This window comes from Lepidochelys kempii, chromosome 26 (genome assembly GCF_965140265.1).
Source record: "Lepidochelys kempii isolate rLepKem1 chromosome 26, rLepKem1.hap2, whole genome shotgun sequence".
NCBI lineage: Eukaryota > Metazoa > Chordata > Testudines > Cheloniidae > Lepidochelys > Lepidochelys kempii.
Genome location: NC_133281.1, coordinates 16,093,676 through 16,102,499, shown reverse-complemented (window position 1 = coordinate 16,102,499; position 8,824 = coordinate 16,093,676).

The following is an 8,824-nucleotide window of genomic DNA, read 5'->3' as shown; positions in this document are numbered from 1 at the left end:
CAAATTAGAGGATTGGACCAAAAGAAATCTGATGAGGTTCAACAAGGACAAGTGCAGAGTCCTGCACTTAGGACGGAAGAATCCCATGCACCACTACAGACTAGGGACCGAGTGGCTAGGCAGCAGTTCTGCAGAAAAGGACCTAGGGGTGACAGGGGACAGAAGCTGGATATAAGTCAACAGTGTGCCCTTGTTGCCAAGAAGGCCAATGGCATTTTGGGCTGTATAAGTAGGGGCATTGCCAGCAGATTGAGGGATGTGATTATTCCCCTCTATTTGACATTGGAGAGGCCTCATCTGGAGTACTGTGTCCAGTTTTAGGCCCCACACTACAAGAAGGATGTGGAGAAATTGGAAAATGTCCAGCAGAGGGCAACAAAAATGATTAGGGGACTGGAACACATGACTTATGAGGAAAGGCTGAGGGAACTGGGATTGTTTAGTCTGCGGAAGAGAAGAATGAGGGGGGATTTGATAGCTGCTTTCAACTACCTGAGAGGGGGTTCCAAAGAGGATGGATCTAGACTGTTCTCAGTGATAGCAGATGACAGAACGAGGAGTAATGGTCTCAAGTTGCAATGGGGGAGGTTTAGGTTGGAACTTTTTCACTAGGAGGGTGTGAAACACTGGAATGGGTTACCTAGGGAGGTGGTGGAATCTCCTTCCTTAGAGGTTTTTAAGTCCCGGCTTGACAAAGCCCTGGCTGGGATGATTTAGTTGGGGATTGGTCCTGCTTTGAGCAGGGGTTGGACTAGATGACCTCCTGAGGTCCCTTCCAACCCTAATATTCTATGATTCTATGATTCACCAACATCGAATAGAGGGGAACGATCACATCCCTCAGTCTGCTGGCAATGCCCCTACTTATTCAGCCTTGGCAACAAGGGCACACTGTTGACTCATATCCAGCTTCTCGTCCACTGTAACCCCTAGGTCCTTTTCTGCAGAACTGCTGCCGAGCCATTCGGTCCCTAGTCTGTAGCGATGCATGGGATTCTTCCGTCCTAAGTGCAGGACTCTGCACCTGTCCTTGTTGAACCTCATCAGATTTCTTTTGGTCCAATCCTCTAATTTGTCTAGGTCCCTCTGTATCCTATCCCTCCCCTCCAACGTATCTACCTCTCCTCCCAGTTTAGTGTCATCCGCAAACTTGCTGAGGGTGCAATCCACACCATCCTCCAGATCATTAATGAAGATATTGAACAAAACCGGCCCCAGGACCGACCCTTGGGGCACTCCGCTTGATACCGGCTGCCACTAGACATGGAGCCATTGATCACTACCCATTGAGCCCAACGATCTAGCCAGCTTTCTATCCACCTTATAGTCCATTCATCCAGCCCATACTTCTTTAACTTGCTGGCAAGAATACTGTGGGAGACCAAGTCAAAAGCTTTGCTAAAGTCAAGGAATAACACGTCCACTGCTTTCCTCTCATCCACAGAGCCAGTTATCTCGTCATAGAAGGCAATTAGATTAGTCAGGCATGACTTGCCCTTGGTGAATCCATGCTGGCTGTTCCTGATCACTTTCGTCTCCTCTAAGTGCTTCAGAATTGATTCCTTGAGGAAATGCTCCATGATTTTTCCGGGGACTTAGGTGAGGTTGACTGGCCTGTAGTTCCCCGGATCCTCCTTCTTCCCTTTTTTAAAGATGGGCACTACATTAGCCTTTTTCCTGTCGTCCAGGACCTCCCCGATCGCCATGAGTTTTCACAGATAATGGCCAATGGCTCTGCAATCACATCCGCCAACTCCTTTAGCACTCTTAGATGCAGCACATCCAGCCCTATGGACTTGTGCTCATCCAGCTTTTCTATATAGTCCTGAACCACTTCATTCTCCACAGAGGCCTGGTCACCTCCTTCCCATGCTGTGCTGCTCAGTGCAGCAGTCTGGGAGCTGACCTTGTTTGTGAAGACAGAGGCAAAAAACCATTGAGTACATTAGCTTTTTCCACATCCTCTGTCACTAGGTTGCGTCCCTCATTCAGTAAGGGGCCCACACTTTCCTTGACTTTCTTCTTGTTGCTAACATACCTGAAGAAACCCTTCTTGTTACTCTTAACATCTCTTGCTAGCTGCAACTCCAAGTGTGATTTGGCCTTTCTGATTTCACTCCTGCAAGTCTGAGCAATATTGTTATACTCCTCCCTGGTCATTTGTCCAATCTTCCACTTCTTGTAAGCTTCTTTTTTGTGTTCAAGATCAGGAAGGACTTCTCTGTTGAGCCAAGCTGATTGCCTGCCATATTTACTATTCTTTTCTACACGTCGGGATGGTTTATTCCTGTAACCTCAATAAGGATTCTTTAAAATACAGCCAGCTCTCCTGGACTCCTTTCCCCCTCATGTTATTGTCCCAGGGCATCCTGCCCATCAGTTCCCTGAGGGAGTCAAAGTCTGCTTTTCTGAAGTCCAGGGTCCGTATTCTGCTGCTTTCCTTTCTTCCTTGTGTCAGGATCCTGAACTCGATCATCTCATGGTCACTGCCTCCCAGGTTCCCATCCACTTTTGCTTCCCCTACTAATTCTTCCCAGTTTGTGAGCAGCAGGTCAAGAAGAGCTCTGCCCCTAGTTGGTTCCTCCAGCACTTGCACCAGGAAATTGTCCCCTACCCTTTCCAAAAACTTCCTGGATTGTCTGTGCACTGCTGTATTGCTCTCCCAGAAGATATCAGGGTGACTGAAGTCTCCCATGAGCACCAGGGCCTGCGATCTAGTAACTTCTGTTAGTTGCCGGAAGAAAGTCTCATCCGCCTCATCCCCCTGTTCCGGTGGTCTATAGCAGACTCCCACCATGACAGCACCCTTGTTGCTCACACTTCTAAACTTAAATCCAGAGACACTCAGGTTTTTCTGCAGTTTCATACTTGAGCTCTGAGCAGTCATACTGCTCCCTTACATACAGTGCAACTCCCCCACCTTTTCTGCCCTGCCTGTCCTTCCTGAACCATTTATATCCATCCAGTACTCCAGTCATGTGAGTTATCCCACAAAGTCTCTGTTATTCCAATCACATCATAATTCCTTGACTGTGCCAGGACTTCCAGTTCTCCCTGCTTGTGTCCTAGGCTTTGTGCATTTGTGACAAGCCTATAGGCACTTGAGACAACCGCTGATCATCCCACTTTCTCACTATGAGGCAGGAGCCCTCCCCTCTTGCACTCTCCTGCTCGTGCGTCCTCCCAGTACCCAACTTCCCCACTTACCTCAGGGCTTTGGTCTCCTTTCCCTGGTGAACCTAGTTTAAAGCCCTCCTCACTAGGTGTGGTGGGGCAATGCCCCACCCCCAAGCCAGATTGGGCTACAACAGACCAGAGCGGCTGTGCAAGGCAGCAACCAATCAGGGAGGGCCTGTTAGAAAGCCAATCAGGGCCAGTATTACAGCCAGCCAATCAGGGCTAGGCTAGGCCCTATATAAAGGCTGCCCAGGAAGGAAGCTGGCAGTCTCTTTCAGGCCTTCAGAGGGCGAAAGTCTGTCTCTGGTGCGAGGAGACTAGCACCAGGGATAGCGCAGTGCTGGGCAGGTGGGGGGAGCAGAAGGGAACTCCCGCCTGGTATCCTGCTGGGCTGCGGGCCCTGAGAAAAAGGGCCTAGCCAGTGCAAAGGGGCTGAAGGGGAAATAGCCCAGGGAGAGAGACGGACAAAGGGAGAGAAGGAGAGCAGGCAGGAAGGCTGCCGTCAAAGGGTCCCTGGGTCCCCCCCCCTTCCTCCTTGCACTTCCACCTGACCGTTAGGAGTGGCCATCAAGGACTGCACCAAACCCCTGCCAAAAGGTGTTAGACTTTGGGGTGTGGTTGGCCATTGTGGCTGGGGAGAAGAGAAGGACTGCTAGATAACACCAAACCCCCGGAAGGGGGTGAGACTGGAGCAGCGGGCACTGCCAGAGGGCAGCGTCCTGAAGAGGACGCCACAAGCTGGGAGCAACGAGGGTCCAGACACCAATCTAGGGTGAGGGATGGATGGGACACCACCGGCAGAGGGCGCTCCGCATGAACTGAGCTAATTCCCGGAGTCAACAGCAGGAGGCGCTGCAGTGGTGAGTCCCAACCCTGTCACACTAGGTTAGCCAGCCTGCTTGCGAAGATGCTCTTCCCTCTCTTCGTTAGGTGGAGCCCGTCTTTGCCCAGCACTCCTCCTTCTTGGAACGCCATCCCATGGTCAAAGAATCCAAAGCCTTCTCTCCGACACCACCTGCATAGCCATTCGTTGACTTCAATGATTCGACGGTCTCTACCCAGGCCTTTTCCTTCCACGGGGAGGATGGACGAGAACACCACTTGTGCCTCAAACTCCTTTATCCTTCTTCCCGGAGTCCGCAGTGATCCGCTCAAGGTCATTCTTGGCAGTGTCACTGGTGCCCACATGGAGAAGCAGGAAGGGGTAGCGATCCGAGGGCTTGATGAGTTTCGGCAGTCTGTCCATCACATCGTGAATCCTAGCTCCTGGCAAGCAGCAGACTTCTCGGTTTTCCCGGTCGGGGTGGCAGATCGATGACTCAGTTCCCCTGAGAAGAGAGTCCCTGACCACCACCACCCGCCTCCTTCCCTTGGGAGCGGTGGTCGTGGAACTGCCAACCCTAGGACAGTGCATCCCACACCTTCCAATCGGCGGAGTCTCCTTCTGCTCCCTTCCCTCAGACTTATCATCTGGTCCACTCTCCACATTAGTACCTGTGGAGAGAACATGAAAATGGTTGCTTACCTGTATCTGCACTGCTGGTACATGGACCCTCCCCTTTCTTCTTCTGGAGGTCACATGCCGCCAAATTTCTTCACCGTCCTTCTGTCCCCAGTGTGCAGCCTGCTCTGAATCTTCAGAATGTTGTACCCGTAGAAGCATATCCTGACGTCTGTCCAGGAAATCTTCAGTTTCTCTTATGCAACACAGGGTGGATGCTTGTTTCTGCAGACCTTGAACCTTCTCTTCCAGTATGGAGACCAGCTTGCACTTTGTACAGACAAAGTCGCTTCTGTCCTGTGGAAGAAAGACAAACATGGCACATCCAGTGCAGGGGGCCCTCACAACAGCTGAATGCTCCCCATCCATATTACCTTCCTTCTACGAGCTTCCTCAGGAGTTGTAGTAACTACTCAGAGATGCCTGCAAGATGAAAGCCTCAGTGGGCTCTCCCCAGGCAAACTCCTTCTGTTAGCCTCTCCGCTGTTTGCCGCTCCGCTGGTTCGCAGCTGACTGGCTTTTTATAACAGTCAGGCCCACTCAGTGCTCACCTGGAACAAAGCACTCCCAATTCACACTTTTCAAATAACCAAGCACATGGACAAACTGACAAACTGTCCCCGCAACAGACACTCAGATACTCACCAACACAGCCTCCCAATGCAGGACGCAGCGTACCTCCTCTCAGACAGATCCCAGGCAAACTCCCTCTGTTCGCCACTCTGCTGTTGCACCTCTTGCACTCAGATCAGATGATCTGAGAAAACAAGCAAGGGGCCATCTATGAAATTCCGGCCTGAGCCTTAGTCTCAGCTCACGGCATCCCCAGAGTATACAGCGCAGGCCTTGCTGGAGCTCCAGGCTTAGCTAACCGTGTGGAACAGTACGGCGCTTCCTAACAAAATGACGTATGTCACCGGAACTTTGATTCTGAGCAATAAAGCTGTGATCAGCCACATCCAGCCTTGACATTAACCCTTTGGCTTCTGTAAAGCTACCCCAGGGACAACGTTAGCCTGTCCCTGGGCTCCCTCCACAGCTCCAGGCAAGAGCCCCCTTGGAAAATCACCGCTTGTGCTAGTGTTCAGCCTCCTCCAAACGGTGCGTTGGAAACACAGAGCAGCGTGCCCCAGCCCACATGTCTGACTCCTGGGGGTGGTTTCCTTTTACAGCAGGATGCTCTTGTATTTGCACCTCTTGCACTGAGGCTGCTACACCTCTGCTGTGTTCACATCACACACAGAGAAGTTAGATACAAAATGCCATAGTCTGGCTGGAAGGCTGCAACATGACACCGCTTTGTGTCTTAAAATCCAGAACCCTAACACAAGGACCAAAAGCTGTACGGGAATCCCACGCCTGGAACCCAGACCTCTGGGTCCCCACACAGCACTCGGGCCATGACTGCCACCAGCAGCTCACCTGAGTAGCTAGGGAAGGGCTAGCTCACACAGAGACCCGCCCCCAAAGCTCTTGATTGGGGGAAGCCTCCAGCCCCCGAATTGGCTAAGGAGCGCTATATAAACCAGGAGGTAACAATAGGAAGTTGTCTGAGCAACTGGAGAAATCCTTGGAGGCTACTATGGACCCCTCCTGCTTGCCTGAGCCTTATATTGCTGCTGGTTCCTGCTTCCCAACCTACTCCTGGTTCCTGTCCTTCTGTTCCAGAGTCCCATCTACTCCCAGTTCCTGCTCCCCTGCTCCTCCGCCTTACCCCTAGTACTTGATGTTGTCTCTGACTCTGACCCCTGGCATGGCATCTGACTCTGACCTTCAGCTTGGTATTTGATGCTGTCTTTGGTTTTGACCCTCTGCTCCGACCACTAGGCCTGACTTCTGCTCCAACCAGTAGACCTGACCACCCACGCCCCAGTCATTGCAAAAGCAGCGGGAGACAAAGCAGGCTGCTCCCTACAGTGGCGAGGCCCAACTCACCCTGCCTTTTACTCTAGGCTGGCTCTTTGGAGACTGACTGTATGACATTCCAATCACAGGCTTCCCTGTAGAGCACCCTACCTACCAGCAGGACCAGAAATCCCCTTATAGACTTAAAGCGACAGCTTGTCATTGTTACACAGTTTCCTATCCACCATGCAAAGGGGCCTGTTAAGTATTTTGGGCACCGCAAATGAATCTCCCAGCCCACCCTGCTCAGCATTCCCCCCCCCCCCCAATCCACTCAAAAATCTGGCAACCCACCCATGGCACTGGCAGTTTTGGCTCAGCTCCTGAACACGTGAGCAGACCATCTGAAATTTGTGCTGGCTCTTGAGGGCTGTTGGACAGAGACGCCATCTGGGATTTCCAGGTTCTATCATGTAGTAGGGTGTATGTAGCTACACGCCACAGCGAAAAGCAGGCTGTGTGTCCGCACTGCAGCATGTGTATGAGGCAATGAAAGATTCTGGCAAGGGAGGAGGCAGCAGGGAAAGGGTCCGGCAGCAGGAGTCTTTCTCTGCGGTGCGGACAAGGTCTAGAAGCAGGGAGACAGTGAGACGCTAAACTGCTAGAAATAGCAGTGTAGACATGTTTCAGAGTAACAGCCGTGTTAGTCTGTATTCGCAAAAAGAAAAGGAGGACTTGTGGCACCTTAGAGACTAACAATTTATTAGAGCATGAGCTTTCGTGAGCTACAGCTCACTTCCTCAGATGCATATCGTGGAAACTGCAGCAGGCTTTATATATACACAGAGAATATGAAACAATACCTCCTCCCACCCCACTGTCCTGCTGGTAATAACAATACCCACCTGCAGAAGTAAAGAAACAGATTGATAGAGCCAGAAGAGTTCCCAGAAGTTACCTACTACAGGACAGGCCTAACAAAGAAAATAACAGAACGCCACTAGCCGTCACCTTCAGCCCCCAACTAAAACCCCTCCAACGCATTATTAAGGATCTACAACCTATCCTGAAGGATGACCCAACACTCTCACAAATCTTGGGAGACAGGCCAGTCCTTGCCTACAGATAGCCCCGCAACCTGAGGCAAATACTCACCAACAACCACATACCACACAACAGAACCACTAACCCAGGAACTTATCCTTGCAACAAAGCCCGTTGCCAACTGTGCGCACATATCTATTCAGGGGACACCATCACAGGGCCTAATCACATCAGCCACACTATCAGAGGCTCGTTCACCTGCACATCCACCAATGTGATATATGCCATCATGTGCCAGCAATGCCCCTCTGCCATGTACATTGGTCAAACTGGACAGTCTCTACGTAAAAGAATAAATGGACACAAATCAGATGTCAAGAATTATAACATTCATAAACCAGTCGGAGAACACTTCAATCTCTCTGGTCACGCAATCACAGACATGAAGGTCGCTATCTTAAAACAAAAAAACTTCAAATCCAGACTCCAGCGAGAAACTGCTGAATTGGAATTCATTTGCAAATTGGATACTATTAATTTAGGCTTAAATAGAGACTTGGAGTGGCTAAGTCATTATGCAAGGTAGCCTGTTTCCTCTTGTTTTTTTCCTCCCCCCCCCCCCCCCCCCCAGATGTTCTGGTTTAACTTGGATTTTAACTTGAAGAGTGGTCAGTTTGGATGAGCTATTACCAGCAGGAGAGTGAGTTTGTGTGTGTATGGGGGTGGGGGGATGTGAGAAAACCTGGATTTGTGCAGGAAATAGCCCAACTTGATTGTCATGCACCTTGTGTAAAGAGTTGTCACTTTGGATGGGCTATCACCAGCAGGAGAGTGAATTTGTGGGGGGTGTGGAGGGTGAGAAAACCTGGATTTGTGCTGGAAATGGCCCACCTGATGATCACTTTAGATAAGCTATTACCAGCAGGACAGTGGGGTGGGAGGAGGTATTGGTTCATATTCTCTGTGTATATATAAAGCCTGCAGCAGTTTCCACGATATGCATCCGATGAAGTGAGCTGTAGCTCACGAAAGCTCATGCTCTAATAAATTGGTTAGTCTCTAAGGTGCCACAAGTCCTCCTTTTCTTTTAGTGTAGACATGGGAGGCACTGCTTGGGCGGGGAGAGCCATGTGGGGCACCTCCCCAAGGGTGCTGGTGTGTCTCATCTGAGCAGTGCCTCACCATCTACACTGCTATTTATACGCATGCTCGGGGAGCAGTGGCTGCATTCTACACGCTGCTGCAAGGTGTAACCCA